Raw genomic sequence first — 20,724 nt, 5'->3', positions numbered from 1 at the left:
CCATTGAATGTGTTGAATACAGAAGACAAAGAGGCAAGATTGTAGTGGTCATAAAACTTCATCTGGAGAAAGTGTATGATAAAGTTGACTGGGATTGTGTACTAAGTATCTTAGAGTTAAGAAGTTTTGGATGAAGATGGATGCATTGGATGAAATAGTGATTCAGCTCTGCTTGGTTCTTGATGCTGGTGAATGGAGAGCCTAGAGGTTATTTTCAGGCAAGTCAGGGTCTCAGGCAAGGCTGCTCCCTCACTCCCTTTCTCTTGAATTTGGTTGTAGACATTCTCAGCTACTTTATTGAGAAGGCAAAAAGCCTCAACCTGCTGAGAGGGTTTGAAGTTGGAAGAGAAGCAACTCACTTGTCCCATTTGCTTTTTGCTGATGACATCATTCTATTCTTGGAGGCTTACCTGGAAAACATCAACAGTTTAAAAAAGGTAATTACTTGCTTTGGAAGGTGTTGGGATTCCATGTAAAATTTTTTAAGAGTAGCATAGTGGGAATAAATACAAGTAAAAGTTTGGTAAACAGTTTTAAGGAGGTGCTAAGTCATAAAGTGGAGAATTTTCTTATCTCTTATTTGGGAATGCCTCTTGGAGGGAATCCAAGAAGCCAAAGCTTTAGGTACCAGTGGTGAAGTGTGAAAAAAGATTGACCACATGGAAGAAAGGTTACCTTTCAAAAGGAGGAAGACTCACCTCAAGGCCTTCTTGGCTAATCTACCCATTTATTATCTTTCGGTGTTCCAGATCAGCCAAGGTCAAAAACAGAATTGAAAAGCTGCAGCGGGACTTCTTTTGGGATGGGAATGGAGAGAAATGGCTGTGGTGTTATCCTCTCAATGCAAAGTAGGGAATGAGGCTAAAATCAAATTCTGGATTGACCTTTGGTGGGGAGAACACACTTTGGCTTACAATTACCCCCGCTTTTTTAACCTCTCCCAAAACCAAGAAGCTACCATAGTTTCCTGCATTATCAGTCGCCCCTTGTAACAAGTTGGAACCTAAACTTAAGAAGACTCTTAATTGATGAACTTGCAGATCTGTTACATGCCTTGAGAGAGGTCAATGCTCCCCCTCAATCCAAGACCACTGAATTTGGAAGCTCTACCCTACCGGTAAGTTCTCAACTAAATCCTTTTTCAGGGCCTCGGTGTTGGGTGATACAGGTTTTAGGTTCCCTTGTATAAGAGTTTGGATTGCCCACATCCCCCTTAGGGTTTCTTTCTTTTCTTTTTTTTTTTTTGTGTTTGTAGGAGGCTGGCTTGAAAAGAATAAACGCTTGCTATTTTTTTTTTAAAGCACAAAGGAAGGTTGTGCTTCTCGCCATCTCCCCCCCATGTCTGCACCCTTTGTCTCAGCAATGGTGAATCAGCTGGACATCTTCTTTTACATTGTTCAGAAACAAGGAAGATCTGGTTCATTGTTCTGTTACAACTGGGTTTTTCTAGAACATAATGAAGATTTTTTAAGGCAATGGAAAGGAAGAAGTTTAGGTAAAAGGGGGAGATTCTACTTTGTTGAGAATACTTGGGCAAGGGTGTTTTAGTCTTTTCATCATCATTTTCTATTTGGGTGCCCAAGTATGGGCTTTCATGTAATTTCTCTTCAAAATATAAATAGTGGTTTTGAGGATATGAACAGTAATACACACATCTCTTCAATACCTCTTCTTTTCCTTCTCTCTTCTCTTCTTCTACAAACCCTAGATCTACAACTTGGTGTCAGAGCAAGTAGAGGCTCTTAGGATTACCTTTTCTACTTATCCTCTCCTGCAAAAAGACCTGCTGACGTCAGATCACTATCAGATGATATCAGCAGTTTGAACAGTTGATGGCAACAATCAATGAATTCTACATAGTTTGATTCACCCTAACTTTAGAGGTTTTTTTTTGTATGACTTTTGTAGCTGTTTTTGAAGCTTCTATGATTTTTTGTGGATTTTTCAAGAAGAAAATCACAGAATTTCTAGATCTGATATTGAGCCTTATACAATTTGTTTAATGGGGTTTTCTGCTACAAAACCTAGATCATTTGGGACGTTTTTACATTTTGGGAGTGATAGAAAGTGGTCCCGTAATTTTCTAAGCCCTATACAATTTTTGGGAGATTTTCTTCTCCCTTTTGTTTTGTCGCTAACTTAGTTTTTTGGCCTCTTTTTATCTCTTAATCGTGTGGTGACCTATTTTCTTGGGTCTTTAGCTTTGGTTGAGTATTGGGGATCCTTTTGGTTGACGAGAAAGTGTTTTAGTTGAATGTGGAATCATCCAAGGATGTATCGATGGTTTCTAGTGTGCTCCTGAGAAATGCAGATATTTCCAATGGTATGATAACCACTATTAAACTTGATGGAACCAACTTTTTTGGAGTGGTCCCAATCTACTAAGCTTATTACCTTAGGGAGAGGTAAACTGGGATTCATTACAAGAAAGTAAAGCCAAATCTTGGAGATCTGTAATTTGCAAAATGGGAGCAGGATAACTCCCCTGCAATGCCATGGTTGATTTTCTCAATGCAACTTCATATTTGCTTGTAGCTACATGTTTCTTCCAACTACTAAAGATATTTTGGAATAGGGTTCCCTATTCCAAAGTTAACAATATTGCTAGAGTGTACCAACTTCGAAGGGAGTCTTGCGGTATGTGTTAGGGGGAGAGATATGTGGTTATGTATTTTTCTTTTCTACAGTCTATTTGAGAAGAAATGGATCACTTGAAAGCTCTAGTGTGGAAGGACCCTAAACATGGTGGGCAATATCGAAAGCACATAGAAGAGAATAAAGTTTTTGATTTCTTGGCTAGCTTGAACCCAGAGTTTTGACTTTACTAGGCAACATATTCTTAGTGTCGGCATTGTCAGATTTACTTCCGCTTACTCCCTTGTACAAGGGGAGAGGAGTAGAAGGACTGCTATGATGCAGCTTCCTGTGATTGATCACTCTACCTTTGTGTGATCTCAACCCAAGCAAAATACTAGTAAGCATCTTATTAATGAGAAGGTTGAGGATGTTATTTGTGATTATTGCATGAAGTTAAGACATACTAAGGAAAGGTGTTGTAAGCTCAATCCTAATTTAAAACCGAAAAAATTTAAAACTAGGAAGAAGGGCAATGCTCACTTGGCTACAATTGGTAATGATGTTTAGTCCTCTGATGCTCCTGACTCTGATGTAATGGGTAAACTTGGGAGTATTCTATTGTAGTTGAAAAAGGGTGGTACATCCTCCTCGTTTGGTTCTAGACCTAGTAATCCATTTAGTTCATATGCTAAGACAAGTATTGCACTTGCTTGTTCTATATCTTTCAGCACATGGATTATAGACTCCAAGACCAATGCCCATATGACTGGTATGCCTTCACATTTTACTTAGTATAAGTTAACCCTGAGGAAGGGTAAGGTTACTGTTGTTGATGGATCTCAGACCCCTATCTCGGGTCAGGGTGAAGTCAAACTTGGGTATAACCTTTCTGTTGGATATGTTCTTCATGTGCCTCAATTACATAAAAATTTGTTGTCAATTAGTTCTCTTGCAAAGTTCCACAATTGCTCAGTGACCTTTTCTTCTACCCATTGTGTTTTCTAGGACTTGAGCACGGGGAAGATGATTGGAAGTGAGCATGAAGTCAATGGAGTCTAGCTCTTAGATGGACCTTTAGAGCATGGATTGTCAAGCCAAACCGAGTCTTTTGAAATTATGGCACTGTTGTCTTGGTCATATGTCTTTTAATTTTGTAAAACTTTTGTGTCCATATTTGCTTTAACTAAATGTCAAAGTTGAACCCTGAATGTAAAGTTTGTCATATATCTAAACAATGTGGAACCACATATTTTGCGAGTAATAAAAGAAGCAATATTGTTTTCGATTTGGTTCATACTAATGTTTGGGGCTTATGTGCTATCCCTTGCATGGGTGGATATAAATACTTCATACTCTTCATTGATGAATGAATGACTGTAGTCGGTATACATGGCTCTACTTGATGAAAAGTCGGGATGAGGTTCCTATTATTGTTCCAAACTTCATGAATATGGTAAAGACACATTTTGAGAAAAGAGTTAAGATAAATAAGATCTGACAATGCGAAAGAGTAATTTGAAAACCATTTGTGTGGGTTTATTGAAGATCGAGGAATTAGTCATCAAAGTTCATGCAGCCATACTCCACAATAAAATGGGGTTGTTGAAAGGAAAAACAAGCATATGGTTGAAGTTGCTTGAGGTTTACTATTTCAAACTCATGTTCCCACCCGTTTCTAGGGTGATGTTGTTGAGACAATTGCGTATCTCATTAATAGTCTTCCATCAAGGGTCCTTATCTCCTTATCAACTTCTCTTTGTTGATGAACCCCTCTTTAATCTACCCCTTAGGATTTTTGGTTGCGCTTTTTTTGTTCATGATATGAGTCCTTCCCGACATAAGTTTGATCCTAAATCAATTAAATGTGTTTCTTTTTCGTTACTCTCTAGTCCAAAAAGGCTATAGATGGTTTGATCCTCTCTCTGACAAGAGATATGTTTCTAAGGATGTTACTTTTTTGGAGTCTTTTTTTTTCTAGTCATCTAGTTCTTCTCTTTAGGGGGAGAATGCAAGTGAAGATTGGACTCCCTTATGTCCTCCTATTTTTGTCCCTATTCCTCCTCCTTCCTCTCTTCCTTATAACAATGGTATCCCTTCCCCTCCTCCTCCTCCTCCTCTGCCTCCTATGTATCGGCCTTGGTATTGGCAACAATTTTTCATCAGGCACAGTAAGAGGGTGGCTCCTGAAGCTGAATGTCAATCACAATCTGATCTCCCGGACTAGGGAATCTCAAACCTCCTGATAATTCTATTACTGATCTTGACCTTGATCTTCCTTTTTCCATTTGAAAGGGGAAGAGGACATGCAACGAGTATTCTATTACTATGTGTCTTATGATGTTCGCTCACTTTCCTTTTTTGCCACATTTCTGCTATTTCTTTTGTTTCCATCCCTTGTAGTGTTACAGAGGCAATATAGTCTTCTCATTGGAAGGAAGCTATGAATCAAGAGATGGAGGCCTCAATAAAGAATCAGATTTAGGAGATTGTTCCTTGTCCCAAAGATAAGATTCTTGTCGAGTATAAGTGGGTTTACACTATTAAGCATGAGGCAAATGGCTTAATTGAGAAGTACAAGGCTCAACTTGTGGCCAAAGGAAACACTCAAACTTATGGTATTGATTATCTAGAAACCTTTGCTCTAGTTTCTAAAATGAACTCTATTTGTGTGATCATGTCTCTTGCTGGCTATTACTCTTAGCCGTTATATCAAATGGATGGAAATAATGCCTTCCTTAATGAGGACTTACAAGAAGTTTATATGGATTTACCACCTAGGATAAGCTTTCCTAATAGTGAAGAAAAAGTTTAACACTTGAAGAAGTCCTTGTATGGGCTTAAACAACCCCCTAAAGTCTGGCTTGACAAATTTAGAAATGCTATCTTAAAGATTGGATTTTCTCAATCTCAGGCAGACCACACCTTGCTCATAAAAAGAGTTGATGGTAGGGTAAGAAAGTTGATAGTATATTTTGATGAAATTGTTGTGATAAATGATGACATAATACGTATCTCTTAGTTAAAATCCTTGCTTCAGAATTTGAGATTAAGGATCTTGGTGATGTTCGATACTTTCTTGGCATTGAAGTTGCATGATCCAGGAAGGGAATCTTTTTGTCACAAAGGAAGTATATTCTTTACTTGCTTCATGAAGTTGGAAAATTAGGGTGTAAGCCTATGAAAACTCCAATTGATCCTAACCACAAGTTAAATGCTACTGGACGAGAAGTTCTTCTAGATGGAGGGATATATTAGGGATTGGTGGGTCGTTTCCTATATCTTTGTTCGACTAAACCTAACATATTTTATGCTATTGGAGTGGTTAGCCAAGTAGAAGAAAAGAGGAGAAAGGGAGAAAAGAGAGGAGAAGACCTGGAGAAACAAGGGTTGAAAGAAGGGACGGATTCTCAATGATCTGCCGCCGCCACTCTCTTAGTATTTATAGGTTATGTTCAGTACATAGGGAAAAGGACAGATTTGCCCTTAGTACTTACATGACAAATAAAGCAAATAAAAAACTGAAATAACAAACTGACCACCAACTAACATTACCATGACTGAAATAAATAATTACACATACTGTCCTACGAACACAGTGGGGACCACAGCTGTGGGGCCCCACATCAGTGTTCTCTACACTCCCCCTCAAGTTGGGAATAGATATTTATCATTCCCAACTTGGATAGGTCTGCCTCTAACTTCTTCCTTGGTTCTGCCTTGGTAAGGATATCTGCGAGCTGCATGTTGGATGTGATATACGGGAGACACTTCTTGTGATGAGACCCTCTCTCGCACAAAATGCTGATCAACTTCAATGTGTTTAGTTCTGTCATGCTGCACCGGATTGTTGGCTATATTAATAGCTGCCTGATTATCACAATACAACATCAAGGGCTTCTCATAATCAATACCCAACTCTTCAAGTAGTGATCTCAGCCATAGGATTTCAGCCACTCCGTTAGCCATTGACCTGTACTCAGCTTCAGCACTAGAGCGGGAAACAACACTCTGCTTCTTACTCCTCCAAGAGACAAGGTTACCTCCTATCATCAGCACTCCCAGTCCAATCGGCATCTGTATAAACCTCCACCTTCATGTGATTATTGTTCATGAATAGTATACCTCTACCCGGGCATCTCTTCAAGTATGCTAATATTCTCTTTGTCGCAAGAAGATGAGTAGTTCTAGGGGAATGCATGTACTGACTAACAACACTAACTACGTAACTGATATATGGCCGAGTGAGGCAGAGATATAGGAGCTTTCCAACCAACCGTTGGAACATAACTTTGTCTTCAAGAGGCTTCCCGCCCTCTGCACTAATCTTGTGATTCTGTTCAATGAGTGTATCAGCAGGCTTAACACCTAACTTTTCAGTTTTTACCAACTGATCCAGAGCATATTTTCTCTGAGAGATAAAGGTCCCTTGTTTAGATCTAGCAACCTAATACCCAAAAAATACCGTAGTGTACCAAGGTCTTTCACCTCAAACTCTTGATGAAGGAGCTGTTTGAGGGACTCAATCTCACTACTACTATTTCCTGTCACTACAATATCATCCACATACACAGCAAGCAGGGTCAGAGAGGAGTCCACCCTCTTAATGAATAGTGTATGATCTGACTGGGCCTGTACATAACCGAATTTTCCAAGGGCTAGTTTGAATCTATCAAACCAGGCTCTAGGTGACTGCTTCAAACCATACAATGCCTTATTCAGTCGGCAAACCTTCTTACCTGTCTCTGTATCATAGAATCCAGGAGGCAACTGCATGTAGACCTCTTCTTGTAAGTCTCCATTCAGAAAAGCATTTTTAACATCCTTCTGAAACAGGGGCCAAGAATGCCTTGCTGCAAGGGATAACAGAACTCGGATGGTGGTCATCTTGGCTACTAGGGCAAAGGTCTCCAAGTAGTCTATACCATAAGTCTGGGTGAACCCCTTTGCAACTAGTTGGGCTTTGTACCTTTCAATGGATCCATCAACATTATGCTTCACAGTAAATACCCATCTACATCCAACTGGTTTCTTTCCTTTGGGTAGGTCAACTAGCATCAACTTGCATTTCATCTTTCCACTTTGGAACTGATAAGGCTTCTTGCATTGTTCTTGGAATAGGGACATTGGCAATGGAAGTGAGATAGGGTTGGTAAGAGGGAGATAGGCGATCATAGGATAAAAACTAGGAAATGCAGTGAGCTATAGATGTGGTGCAACGCCGTTTCCCTTTGCGGACGGCAATAGGGAGATCAAGGTCATCCGCAGGGGGTAAAGGAACAGTGGAAGGTGTCTCAGTGGGCTCTGGGACTGTAATACCTGGATCTGGAGCTGCAGAAGGAACTGGAGTTGGCTTGGACTGCCGATGACTGGGATCAACCTGCCTTCATCGCCTGTGATAGACTCTCAACTCCTGATCCCTCTGACCACCCTCACCATTACAGCCCTCATCACCCAATGGAATAAGTAAAGGAACAGCCCCACTCCCACTGCGCTCCCCCTGAGGAAAACGACCCAAATCTCCACTCTCACTATCCCCCTGAGGAGAAACCCTAGGATAAAAGGGTGTCTCCTCAAAGAAGGTTACATCCATGGAGACAAACTTCTTCCCCAAAACAGGATCATAACAGCAATAACCCTTTTGAGCTTGTGCATAGCCGAGCAAAATGCATTTGGAGGCCTTAGGGTCAAACTTGGAATGATGGGGCTCGAGAAGCTGAATGAAGCAGGTACAACCAAAGGTTTTAAGGGGAATGGTAAACAACTCTTCGTCTGGGTATAGAAGGGAAAAAGGGGTTTTCGTATCAAGAACTCGGGAAGGAACCCGATTAATGAGATATACTGCTGTGAGGATGGCATCACCCCAAAAGCGAATAGGTACATTGGAGGTAAACATAATGCTTCTAGCCACTTCCAAGATGTGCCTATTCTTCCTTTCGACAACTCCATTCTGTTGTGGTGTATGAGGGCAAGTGCTCTGCTGAATAACTCCATAAAGGAGGTAGGAGGTCAATGGCTTAGCAAAGTATTCCTTTGCATTATCAGATCTAAGAACTTTGATCTTGGCCCCAAACTGGGTTAGAATCATCTGATGGAAGTTTTGGGTTAGAGCAGGAACCTCATCTCGAGAACGCATAAGGTAGACCCAAGAAAAATAGGTATGGTCATCAACAAACAACAGAAAATATCTGTACCCACCCATAGAAAGGATGGGATATGGCCCCCAAACATCAGTATGCACAATATCAAAAGAATAATTACTCATTTTATTATTCAAAGAATAAGATGTTCTACAATGTTTGGCAAGCTCACAACTCTCTCATCTCAACTTTGACAACTCAACATACTCAAATAAAGCTGGAAACAAACTCTTCAATGACCGGAAAGATAAATGACCTAATCGGTTATGCCAAAGCATAACCGGACTCACAAACTGAGAAACAAATGACTTCTTATCCACTGTCTCTTCCCAACGAGAACTCTCCCCGAGCAGATAGATCCCATTCGTCTCATGGCCAGTCCCAATCACCTTCCTCGTCTCCAAGTCCTGAAAAACACATCGGTTAGGGAAAAAGGTTACTGAACAGTTCTAATGTTTGGTAATACTGCTGACTGAAAGCAGGTTAGTATCAAGCTTAGGAACATTCAAGACTGAAGATAGAGAGATAGTATCCGATAACTTAATCTCACCCTTGCCAGAAATGGGAATAAGAGAGCCATCAACAATGGATACTCTATCTCTACCGGAGGACAAGTGATAAGTAGTGAACAATGATGGCAAGCTAGTCATATGGTTGGGTGCACCTGAATCTATTACCCAACAGTGTTTAGTATTACTTGGAGCTGAAGCATGGTAAGTTGAGGCTCGAGTACCTGAATGTGCAAAGGCAGATGTGGCAGGGGCCGTTGGTGACTGAGATGGCTGAGTTGAACTTCCAACTTCCCTTTCCAACTATATTAGGACAGCCCAAACTGCAGCTAAGGTCTCTAGGGGTGTGCTTTTGTGCCTGACGAGGATGCTGAATCAGTATTCACTGCCACATGAGCATTACCCTTCTTATTTCTCAGTTTTGCTGGGACCAAATGAGGATGCAGCTTCAAACAAGTATCTTTTGTGTGCTTGGGTTTCTTGCAATGTTCACATACCAGGTCCCGTTTATTTTCCTTCTTCTTGTCTCTTTCTGGATCACCCCCTGACTTAAGTTTAACAGCTGTCAGGGCTGGGGAAAGAAGCTAAGGTTGCATCATGACTTTCCGCCTGGTCTCTTCACTATGCACCAGGGAGTATGCTTGAGAGAGGGTCACACTATCTCTGGTCAATATCTGTTGCCGCACAATGTCATATTCTAAATTCTGGCCAGCTAGGAATTCAAACACCCTATTTGTCTCGACTTGCTTTCTGTGAGTCTGTGCATCTCTGGGACTCTCCCACTCAAGGGTCTCTAGGTGATCAATCTCATGCCACAAGGATTTCAAGGTAGAGAAGTAGACAGAAACTGGTTTCTCTCCTTGTTTAAGACTATTCACTTCACACTTCAGTTCATAGGCGCTAGCAATATTAAGGGGTTGGGAATATGTTTCTTTCATAACATCCCATATCTCCTTGGCTGTCTTGGCCCACAAGTAATTTCGGTTGATATGTGGCTGCGTAGAATTACACAGCCATGCCATAACTAAGTAGTTTTTTTGAACCCACTTGGTGTACATCGGGTCCTCCTTGGAAGGTTCTTTCACATATCCCAAGAGGTAGCCCAGTTTTCCCCTTCCCCCAATAGCCATCATGGCTGATTGGGCCCATTCCAAGTAGTTTGACCCATCAAATCTCACAGTTGTAATCTGAAACCCAGTTTCAGATATACTACCATAACTGTTGTTCCCAAGACTACCTTCTCCCTGATTTTTAAACTCCATCTTTGGTCAAGAACCAGTAGGTACGAACTGTTAGGGTCACTACAATAGAAAACAACACTTGGACAGTCGATCACAATGAGAAATCAGTATGGAATCAATGCAGGTCTAATCTGAAACCAATCTGTAATCACGGTATATGCATGAAACTAGTGCAGGTCTGATCTGAAACCAATCGGCAACCACAGTATATGCATGAAACCAGTATAAATCTGATCTGAAACCAATCGGCAATCACAGTACCAAGCAGTTCGTACAAGTTTTCACCCCTTAAAAGAGCTCGAAACCAAAAAACAGGTCTGAAACCAGCTTAGAGAACAATCTGAGGTGCTGGGACAGAATTAGGATTTCAATTTTAGGTCTGAAATAAGTGCTCAGCCGCACTTTCCAAGCAGTCCGTACAGTTAGGTTTTGTCGTAGGGTCAATGTGAAACCCTAAGACTGATCACCTTTGGGAGAAAAACCTAAAACAAGCACTTTCCAAGAGGATAACAAGAGTTCGGCCCAACAGATAGGTTTGCCGCAAGGTTAATATCAAACCCTAGAACTGAGAGAAAACCCTAATACAGTTCGGCCGCTCCTTCTAGATAGGTCCAACCTATCTTGACTGATAGCAGTCTCTAGAAAATAAATAGGACTTACCCAGAGAATGCTGTTCGCTACCTTCCAAGGTTGCCTGAACCCTAACCTTCTCTGATTCTTCTTGATTACCAACACTCTACAAGGTGTGGCAAGTCTTCAACAGCTGCGAACCTCTTCTGGTAAACTCCAAGAATCAGCCAACGTATACTTCTTCATAAACTTCCAGCCCTAGATGGTTCTCATGTGGTCGGCTCGACTAGATTCACACGAGAAACCCTAGATAGATAGGCTCTGATACCAAGTAGGCGATGAAGACTACAATCAGCCTTGAGCCCTAATAAATTTTAGATTAGAAAAAGTAGAAAATAAGAGAAAGGGAGAAAAGAGAGGAGAAGAGCTGGAGAAACAAAGGTTGAAAGAAGGGACAGATTCTCAATGATCTACCGCCGCCACTCTCTTAGTATTTATAGGTTATGTTCAGTACATAGGGAAAATGACAGATCTGCCTTAGTACTTACATGACAAATAAAGCAAATAAAAAACTGAAATAACAAACTGACCACCAACTAACACTACCATGACTGAAACAAATAATTACACATACTGTCTTACGAACACAGTGGGCAGATGTAGGGCCCACTTTAGTGTTCTCTACATGCATGAACCCAGAACATCTCATATGCAAGTAGTTAATAGAATTAGCTTATTTGAAAGGATACCTTGGTAAAGGGATGTCGTATTCCAATCATGGCCATGTAAACATTGAAGATTACACAGATGCTGACTAGGTAGGGTTCATTGATGATAGAAGATCTACATTTGGTGCTGTACCTTAGTTGGAGGCAATGTGGTTTCATGGAGAAGTAAGAAACAATCAGTCGTTACTCGTTCTAGCGTTGAGACAGAGTACAAGGTACTGGCTCATGGAATGTTTGAACTACTTTAGTTGAAGACCTTATTGACTGAGATGGGCATCCGATCATATACTCCAATGAGACTGTATTGTGACAATCAAGCAATCATAAATGTTGCTTACTATCCTGTCCAACATGATCATACAAAACATATTGAGGTGGATGGACACTTCATTCGAGAAAGAATTGCTAGTGGAGAGACTTGCCTTCCATTTTCAAGCTGAGCATGATTGACATATTTGCTCAGCTTGAGGGGGAGTGCTGATAATGCTTGGGCAGGGGTGTTTTAGTCTTTTCATCATCCTTTTGTATTTGGGTGCCCAAGTATGGGCTTTCTTGTAATTTCTCTTAAAAATATAAATGTGGATTTTGAGGGTGTAAACAGTAACACACAAACCTCTCTTTGATACCTGTTCTTCTCTTTTCTCGTCTTCTACAAACCCTAGATCTACAACCGATACATGATGGCTCAATCACTAATATGGGGCGTTTGGGAAGAGTGAAACAATTGCATTTTTGACAACAAAGCTAGATCCTTTGGAGACCTGATTTCTCATATAATATGCTTGTGCAATCTGTGGGTGCTGAACTCAGAGAGTTTCAAAGGAATTATTATGAATATGCTTCAGCAGAATGCGGTGGAATTGTTATTTTCTTCATCCAGTCCTTCAAGCTCTCAACCAAGAGAAGAGGATGAGGTGACTCTGTAATTTGATGGAAGTACAATCAGAAACCCGGGAACAGCAGGAACTGGCAGTGTGTTCATGAGGAATGGAAGCCCTATGTAGGTTTTTAGTGGACTAATTGGGACTGCAGACTCTACAACGGCTGAAATTTTAGCTGTTTTAATGGGTCTCCCTATCACAAGAGATCTAAGTTTGACTGGTCTAGTAGTCAGAGGCAACTCTTGCAACACAATAAAATGGCTTGGGGGAAAGGATGGAGGGTCTTGGGGATTGCCTCACTATTTGGATGAGGCTAGAGATCTGTTGAAATCCTTGACTGCAATTCTAATCTAGATTCCTAGGGAGTTAAACTCTATAGCAGAGAGTTTAGCTGAATCTGGTGTACGCAGGGACAGCTTGTACGGTGATAGAATTATGCCTTTGTAACCTGTGTGTAACCCATTTCCATTGTACATCATCTCATGTACTCTCATTTTCTTTCTATCTATAACAAGTTAATCTTTTTCTCAAAGTTAAATAAAAGAATTTTGTGGAAGTTGAGATTTGGAACGAGGATGATTCAAGCCAGGAGGATGTGTTCATGGAAGAGGATTGAGGGGTAGTTTTTTTTTAAGGTGTGGCTAGGTTTCTGATCAGGTGTCTGGTTAGTGAGGGTTCTTTTTTGGTTTTCGTCTGAGTCTGGCCTGTTGTGGATGTCTGTTCGTTGAGTCGTGTTGTAATCTTGATGTCTTTAGGAGGATCATAAAGTTGTTTGGGGAGTCCAGTGATTGTGTCTGTCTCTCTCGGGTGATATCTTATCACCTTTATTTTTTAATCCTTTCTTACATTTATGAATTTTTCTCTTTATTCTTCAAAAACAAAAGACCGATGTCAATAGTCAATCATTGGTTATGAGCAAAGAAAAAAAGAAAAGGAAATCTTGTTCCAAAAAAGCATGTACATCTATCTTTGAACATAGGTGATTCGCCAACCAGGAATACACCATTCCCAAAATCCTTTTATAAACCTCTTCTTTTGTAGTTTGTCTCCCATTGAAAATTCTACTATTTCTTTCACACCACACTGCCCAGAAAACTGCTGAGGGGAGGATGCTCCAAGCTACTTTTCCAGCCCTGCTTAAGCTTCTTAAGAACTGAGCCCCTATTAAGGGATTATTGATCAACTAGTAAAGTTAGATGAACAAGAGACGTTTGTAAACCAGCAAATTTTGATTAGTAAATTAGAACATTTGATAGAAAAGTTTTTGCTGCAAAAGGAAATGTTTTGGCATTAGAAGTCAAGGCAATTATGGTTAACCAAAGGAGATCTCAATACAAACTTCTTTCATAAACCACCAACTTTAAAAGACAAAGGAATAATATTTCTTGGATGAAGGACATGGTGAATGGGTATCTCATCATGACGAAATTGCTAAAATGTTTGTGGAATCATTATCATTTAGCTCTTTGTTTCAGACTAAGAGGGATGAGCAATTTGTGGGAATATATAATTTGTTTGAGCATGTAATTTCGGATGCTGATATTGAGTTATTGATTGCCTTGCCTACTATTATGAAGTGAGAGAAGTGGTAATGTCCATGGGAGCTTTGAAGGCTAGGTTCGGATGGAATCCCTGCAGTGGTTATTAGCAGTAATCTTGGGAGATTATTGGAAATGATATTTATGATTTTGTTGTGAATTTTTCATTAATAAGAAGTTTGTGGGCTGAGTAAATCTGTTAATCCCTGTTTAGTGAAACATTTTCTTCTTGTAAGTCTTTGTAATGTTCTTTATAAAATTGTAATGTGTTTTTACTGTAGCTACAGTAGTCCGAACCAGTAAGGAGAAGAAAGAGAAGAGAAGAAGAAGAAGATGAAAGAAACTGTCGAACTTGATAGCTAAACCCTATCAGTCGACCTCTTAATAGTGATTAGGCTTCTAATTAAATGTACAGGGACTAAACTGCCCCTACTTAAGTATGGGACAGAGAACCTCTAATAAGACTGCCACATAAGCTCATAACTTAAGCAAGGTGAGATGACTAATCTACCCTTATTCGGCTAACTCTAACATAATGAAATTGTTGGCTAATAGACTAAAGCCGCTGTTATATAAATGTGTATTCCCTGCCTTTCCAAGCTATGTTTGTTCATGGAAGGAAATTTCAGGACAGTGTGGTCATAGCTCAATAAATGGTTCATTATATGAAATCTAAGAAACCAAAAGGGGGGCTGATGACAAATGAGCTTGGTATTTCAAAAGATTATGACTCTCTACAATGGGATTATCTGTTATGGGTTTAGAATTCTTGTGATTTTTTATTAAATTACTGCTGTACTCTTCTTTTATCTTAATAAACTTATTGTTTTTTACTGATCAAAAAAGATATTTTTTGAATGATTGGCATCAACTTATTGGTCTTGTATATTGTTTGTTAAGTTTTCAGTCTTAATAAATGGAATCCTCGAGAGGTATTAGACAGGGAAATCCTTTGTTTTTTATAAGTAACAGGAAACATTTCATTAAACAAACAAACAAGCTACTCCGAAAATGAGCAGCAAGGCAACAAAGAACGGTTAGAAAGACAGCACACTGCCATACAAATTGAAAGACAAAAACAAGAGCTTTATAAATTGCCCCTTGGCCCTGGGAAGCCCCACTCCAAAATCTCTCCCCACCTCTGCTCTTCTAAAGAATCTGTCAGTATGTTTGCATATGTAGGAACCCATTTGAATGAGGATAACAGTCCCGTGCTATAATCACATTCATCAACCCCTGTTGCTGCATCCTTGAATAAGGTCTAGAATTTTTTCTTTTAATGTCATTCCATAACCCGCTTTGCCTGAAAAGCTGAGGATAACAATACCCCGGTGATCTCTTACTACACCTTGCACACCAATAGCCCAATTCCTCCTAAAGACACCGATCCCTTTTTGGAGGTGTCTTTCAATGACCTGTTTCTAGATATCATAGGTGTTAATGATTTGATTTGTCGCTTCCCAACAAAATATCTTGACATTAGGGGGACTTGGGCTATGCCATAGTTCTCTAGCAGGAAAGGAATGATCCTCAACTCAGGGGTCAAAGGTTTTAAAGAAAGATGCATAGGTTCAAAAGCCTTTAAAAGAGGGAACCCACTCCCTTTTATCCCTTACCAAGAGAGATGAATAGCATCTTGAAGTAGATTGAGTAAAGGAATCAATCCACTACCAATTTTTTTTATGGATAAAACAAGTGTAATAGAATCACCAATGAGTCTGTTCTTGAAGTTGGATAACCCATATATTCTAGGAAAGGATTGACATAAAAGAGAATCTCTCCACCAAGTATCCTTGGGTTCTGCATAAATTGACTCAACAACCTTGTTCTAAGGAAGTATCTAATCTCGTTGTATTAAGATAGATGAGTTTTCCCTTTAGCTCCCCCTCACTATTAGATATCTTAACATTTGGATCAAAAGGAGTATCCCTTGGTTTTGCTCCTAATAACCCTGCCTCTTCTGATAAATCAAGCACATACTTCCTTGTGAGAGAGAGATTCCCCACTTTTACCTCACTATCTCAATAGAAAATACCTCTAGTGCCCAAGGTCTTTAGTTTGGAATTGTTGTTGTAAGAATTATTTCAATTATTTGGTTCCCTGTGTATCACTTCCTGTAATAATAATACCATCAACATGCATAACTAGGATAATCTTACCAGAATATGTATATCCACTTAACATGCAGTAATCATCACTGCACTTTCATAGTCCAAATTGCTGTATCATGCTACTAAACCAACCAAATCAGGCTTGTAGTGACTGCTTCAACCCAAAAATTGCCTTTTAAAGTAGTTGATTAAGAGTAGAGGAAGATTGTAGAAAATGTAGAGGGGGGAGTTGGGGTCTGACTTTGAAGTTTAAGTCGATATTTTGGAATGTTAGGGCTTGAGAGAGGAAAGACATATGGTAGAAGCAAGAAAGCAGGGCTGATTTGGAGTTGTATTCCGTTTGCAAGATGTTGGAATTTATGGAAGGAAAGAATTAGAAGAATTTTCAGAGCCAAAGCTTAGAATTTGGAGAACAGTGGCAGCAGTCAGCAAATCTACTGTTGGTCGGGTTCTAGTACCAGAATCTAGATAATTATCCAAAGAAGATATTGGGGTTAAGCTTGGGCGAGTGTTGAAGATTCAAATGTGTAATTTGGTTTGTTTTGTTGAGTTGTAATTGAGTTGGCCAGAATTCTGGCTTGTGGGTGTTTCCTTAACACCTGGATAGGTTATGGTTCTTTTCTTTTCTAATGAAAATTTATTTTTACTATCAAAAAAAGAAAATTTCCCTCATTAATCTGCATACCTTCCCAATCTCCCTCTGAGCAACATAACCGGGAGGGTGCTCCTTAAACACTTTCTCTTGAAGGTCACCATGGAGGAAGACACTCTTCACTTCCAACTGAAATAATGACTAATCGTAGTAGGCAGCTAAAGAACTAATAAGACATACAAAGCCCATCTTAGCAACTAGGCAAACGGTGTCAGTACAATCAACACCATAATTTTGGGTATAACCTTTCGCCACCAACCGTGCTTTATACTGCTCCACTCTATCATTAAACCAATGCTTAACTGCATAAAACCAACGACAACCAATTGCCTTCTTTCTAGGAGGGAGGAGTGTGATCCCAAGTATGATTAGTCTTAAGAGTGTGAAATTCCTCATCCATTGCCTTCTTCCAGTTTGGTGAGACAAGACCGGGGAATAGACATAGAGGAAACAAGAGACAAACTGCCAATAGGAGGGAGATAGATGAACAAAAAACACATAAAGCAACATAGGATGATCAGTACATGAGCATTTACCCTTCCAAAGGGCAATGGGCATAGAAATTGGAGATGGAGTAAAGACTCCACAGTGGTCCTTTAGCATACACTCTATGAATCAGTGGTTGCATAGACACCACAGCAGTAGTAGTTGACGGGGAAATCTTCATAGTAGGAATAGGGAGAGGAAGTGGAGGAGATGAAGAGGACTCAACTATGGAAAAATAGGGAATGTTTTCAAAGAAGGAAACATCAGGAAGAACAAAAAACTGACAAAGAGTAGGACAATAACACTTGTAACCTTTCTGAGTCCAAGAATATCCCAGAAAGACACACTTAAGAGCACAGGCATCATGTTTATCTAGCCTGGACCAAACCTTTGAAAAACAAAAACATCCAAAAGCATGAGGGTGAAGGGAAAATAGAGACATGGAAGGAAAAAGAAGGGAGACTCACCATTAAGGACTGAAGAAGGGATACGATTAACAAGGAAACAAGATGTGAGGATAGCATAACTCCAATAAATTTTAGGAATTGATATCTGAATTAGGAGGGCCCAAGTTGTATCAAGTAAATGTCTATTCTTCCGTTTAGCCACACCATTTTGTTGTAGTGTATGTGAACAGGAAAGCTGCTGAATAATAATACCATGAGAGCCAAAGAACAACTGGAAAGGTCCTTGAAAATATTTTTCTTTTTTTGCATTATTTGAACGAAACATTTTTATAGAAACACCAAATTGAGTTTGAATTTCAGCATAGAAAAAGAAATATAATGAACAAAACTGAACATGCTTTCATTAAATAAATCCAAATCATTATAATCTTTAATAAATGTAACAAAATATTTAAACCCATCTTACGACACAACATGATTTGGACCCCCAACATTTGAATGGGCAAGAACAAAAGGACTTGACACTATTATTTTCTCTTGGAACAAATGACATTTGACTATGCTTGCTAAGCTGAAATGACTTGCATTGCAACTTATTGAAAGCGGGAAGTGATGGACGGTCCAAACGACAATGCCACTTGACCTGCATCCCCTACTCTAAAACCTTGAAAGGTGTTTCTTTCTTCAGCTCATTTTAGCAATCTACTAAAAATCTCAGCCAAAAACATAAATAACAATGGACACAATGGATCACCCTGACGAATCTCTCTAGTAGCCTTGAAAAAAAATCCTAGGTGATCGATTGATGAGAATAGAAAAGTGGGTGGTCCTCAAACAGTCCCTGATCCATTTTATCCTCCACATCCTCATTTACAGTAAGGGTTTGATCTGATATCTGCCGATTTTTGACAAAAGCCCCATGTTCCTTTGAGACTACAATGTGAATCATTTTCTTCAGTCATGCTGACAACACCTTTGCCACTATCTTGTTCAAACAAGTGGCCAGACTTATGGGACAGAAATCATTTGTGGAGGTCACACCAGCTCACTTGGAAATAAGTGAGACATAGGTTGCATTCATCCTATTTTCCCTATTTATTTGTTCTTGTAATGGAGGGCTTTACAAAATTTATTCAAGTTCAATTGTATGGTCTTAAGATTTCTCATTGGCATTTTCTGGATGATGTGTTGTTTTGTTTTTTTTTTTTTTTGCAAAGCTAATAGAGATGAAGTGCCTAGTTTTATTGAAGTTCTGAAAAAATTCCAAGAAGTTTCTGGTTTGTCCATAAATTTTCAAAAGTATGGGATTTGGTTGAGCTGTAATACTCTTAAAGGTGCTAAAATGTTGAGAAGGTAAAAGAAAATGTATCAAATAAGGACTGTGTAAACATTTGGGAGTGCCCCTTTTGTCGAGGAAAAACAAAGCAAAATCTTTGGAGTTTATTTTAGAAAAGTTAAAAGATTAGCTTATTAAATGGGAGGCTTCTTCTTTATCTTATGCTTGGAGACAAACTTCAGTTAAGTCATTTTTTTGTTAGCAGTAAAATAAATTCCCTTATTAAGTTACTAGTTAAAGTACAACAGCAATTCAACTTAAAATGACCCAGGTTACAACAGATTACAACATTGCCCAAAATAAAGTGGGTCTATCAGCCCCCTGCTTTGCTAGAGTATCCGCCAAGCTATTTGCTTCCCTTTTAACTCAACCAAAACTGGTATTGAATTTCTTTGCAAGTAGGTCAATTTGTTTGAAGATGAATCTGAATATCCAAGGTGCTGAGTTAATTTGCTTTGCCAAAGTTATAACTAATAGTGAATCCCCTTGAATTTCCAGTTTTCTTGCTCCAAACTGTTGGTTCAGTTGGTTTTACAATCTATTCATGTGCATTATGAGTGTTGTTCAGTTTCCTTAGAAAACTTCATGAAATGGAAAAACCTCAAAGAAAGTTTTGGTTGAAGAAGCATTTGAAACAGGCAAGTTGGGATAAATTATGTTTTCCTAAAAGGGTGGCTTGGGTTTTAAGACAACGTATCTTGTAAATAAATCTTTGATTTGTAAATTAGTCAAGAGGTTTGTTTCTGGAGGGAGTTCTTTGTGGATGCAATTATTACAAAGTAAATATTTAACTAACAATGAAAATTTTCCTTGAAGCGTTAATGCATTCATTCTCAACAATAGGGTCCAAATTCAACAAATAAAGTCTGGATGTCCCTTGAATAACTCTTTCATGGTTCCCTATTGGCTCTCCATCTCATAGGTTTAAGGACTTACAGGTCGAAGATTTAATTTTCCAGTCTTCAGTTAGGTGGGATATTCAGAAATTGTCTGAGATTTTTCAGCAGCCTATCTCGTAGTTTTAAAACCCATATTTTTGGTAACAGAAAATGCTAATAAATTTGTTTGGACAAGAAATGTAAATGGTAAGATTACAATTAAAAATTTTCTTTGGTTTTGTCAATTGTCATTGGAAGGTTCAATTTGATTTGATTAGGAAGATTTGGAAGTTGGCTATTCATTTGTTCCTTTGGAGATTGTATCGTGGTTTTTGTTTCTTAAATTTGGTTTGTGAATTGTTGATGACGATATTTATCCTGTGTCAAAATAGTGTTGAATCTGGACCCCCACCCCCAAAAAATAAAATAAAATAAAAAATGTGGTCTTGAATCTCTTATTCTTCTCTTTGTATTTTGTCCCTTGTATGGTTTTATTTGTAAGTCTGTGGTCAATGTAATGCTTGAAAGGATTTTTTTTATTTGATCAAGAATTCGGGAATAGATTGTGAGGACATAGTCTTTTATCATGGCTGGCAGTTGCTTTCTATTATATCTGGACAGCTTGAAATGAAACAACTTTAACAGTGTGATGAGATCTTGTAATTGGGTGCTT

At 39.1% G+C, this 20,724-nt stretch overlaps 1 protein-coding gene across 12 annotated transcripts in view; it reads left to right on the top strand.

Moving 5' to 3' along the window:
* The window catches only part of LOC148864726 (uncharacterized), a 76,246-nt gene that overhangs the window by 54,926 nt on the left and 596 nt on the right, over positions 1–20,724 (top strand). The window lies entirely within an intron of this gene.

Source organism: Nelumbo lutea, chromosome 3 (assembly GCF_056320005.1).
Source record: "Nelumbo lutea isolate HS-2025 chromosome 3, American lotus-T2T, whole genome shotgun sequence".
In the NCBI taxonomy this organism is placed as follows: domain Eukaryota; kingdom Viridiplantae; phylum Streptophyta; class Magnoliopsida; order Proteales; family Nelumbonaceae; genus Nelumbo; species Nelumbo lutea.
This window is presented reverse-complemented; position numbering and strand designations above follow the sequence as displayed.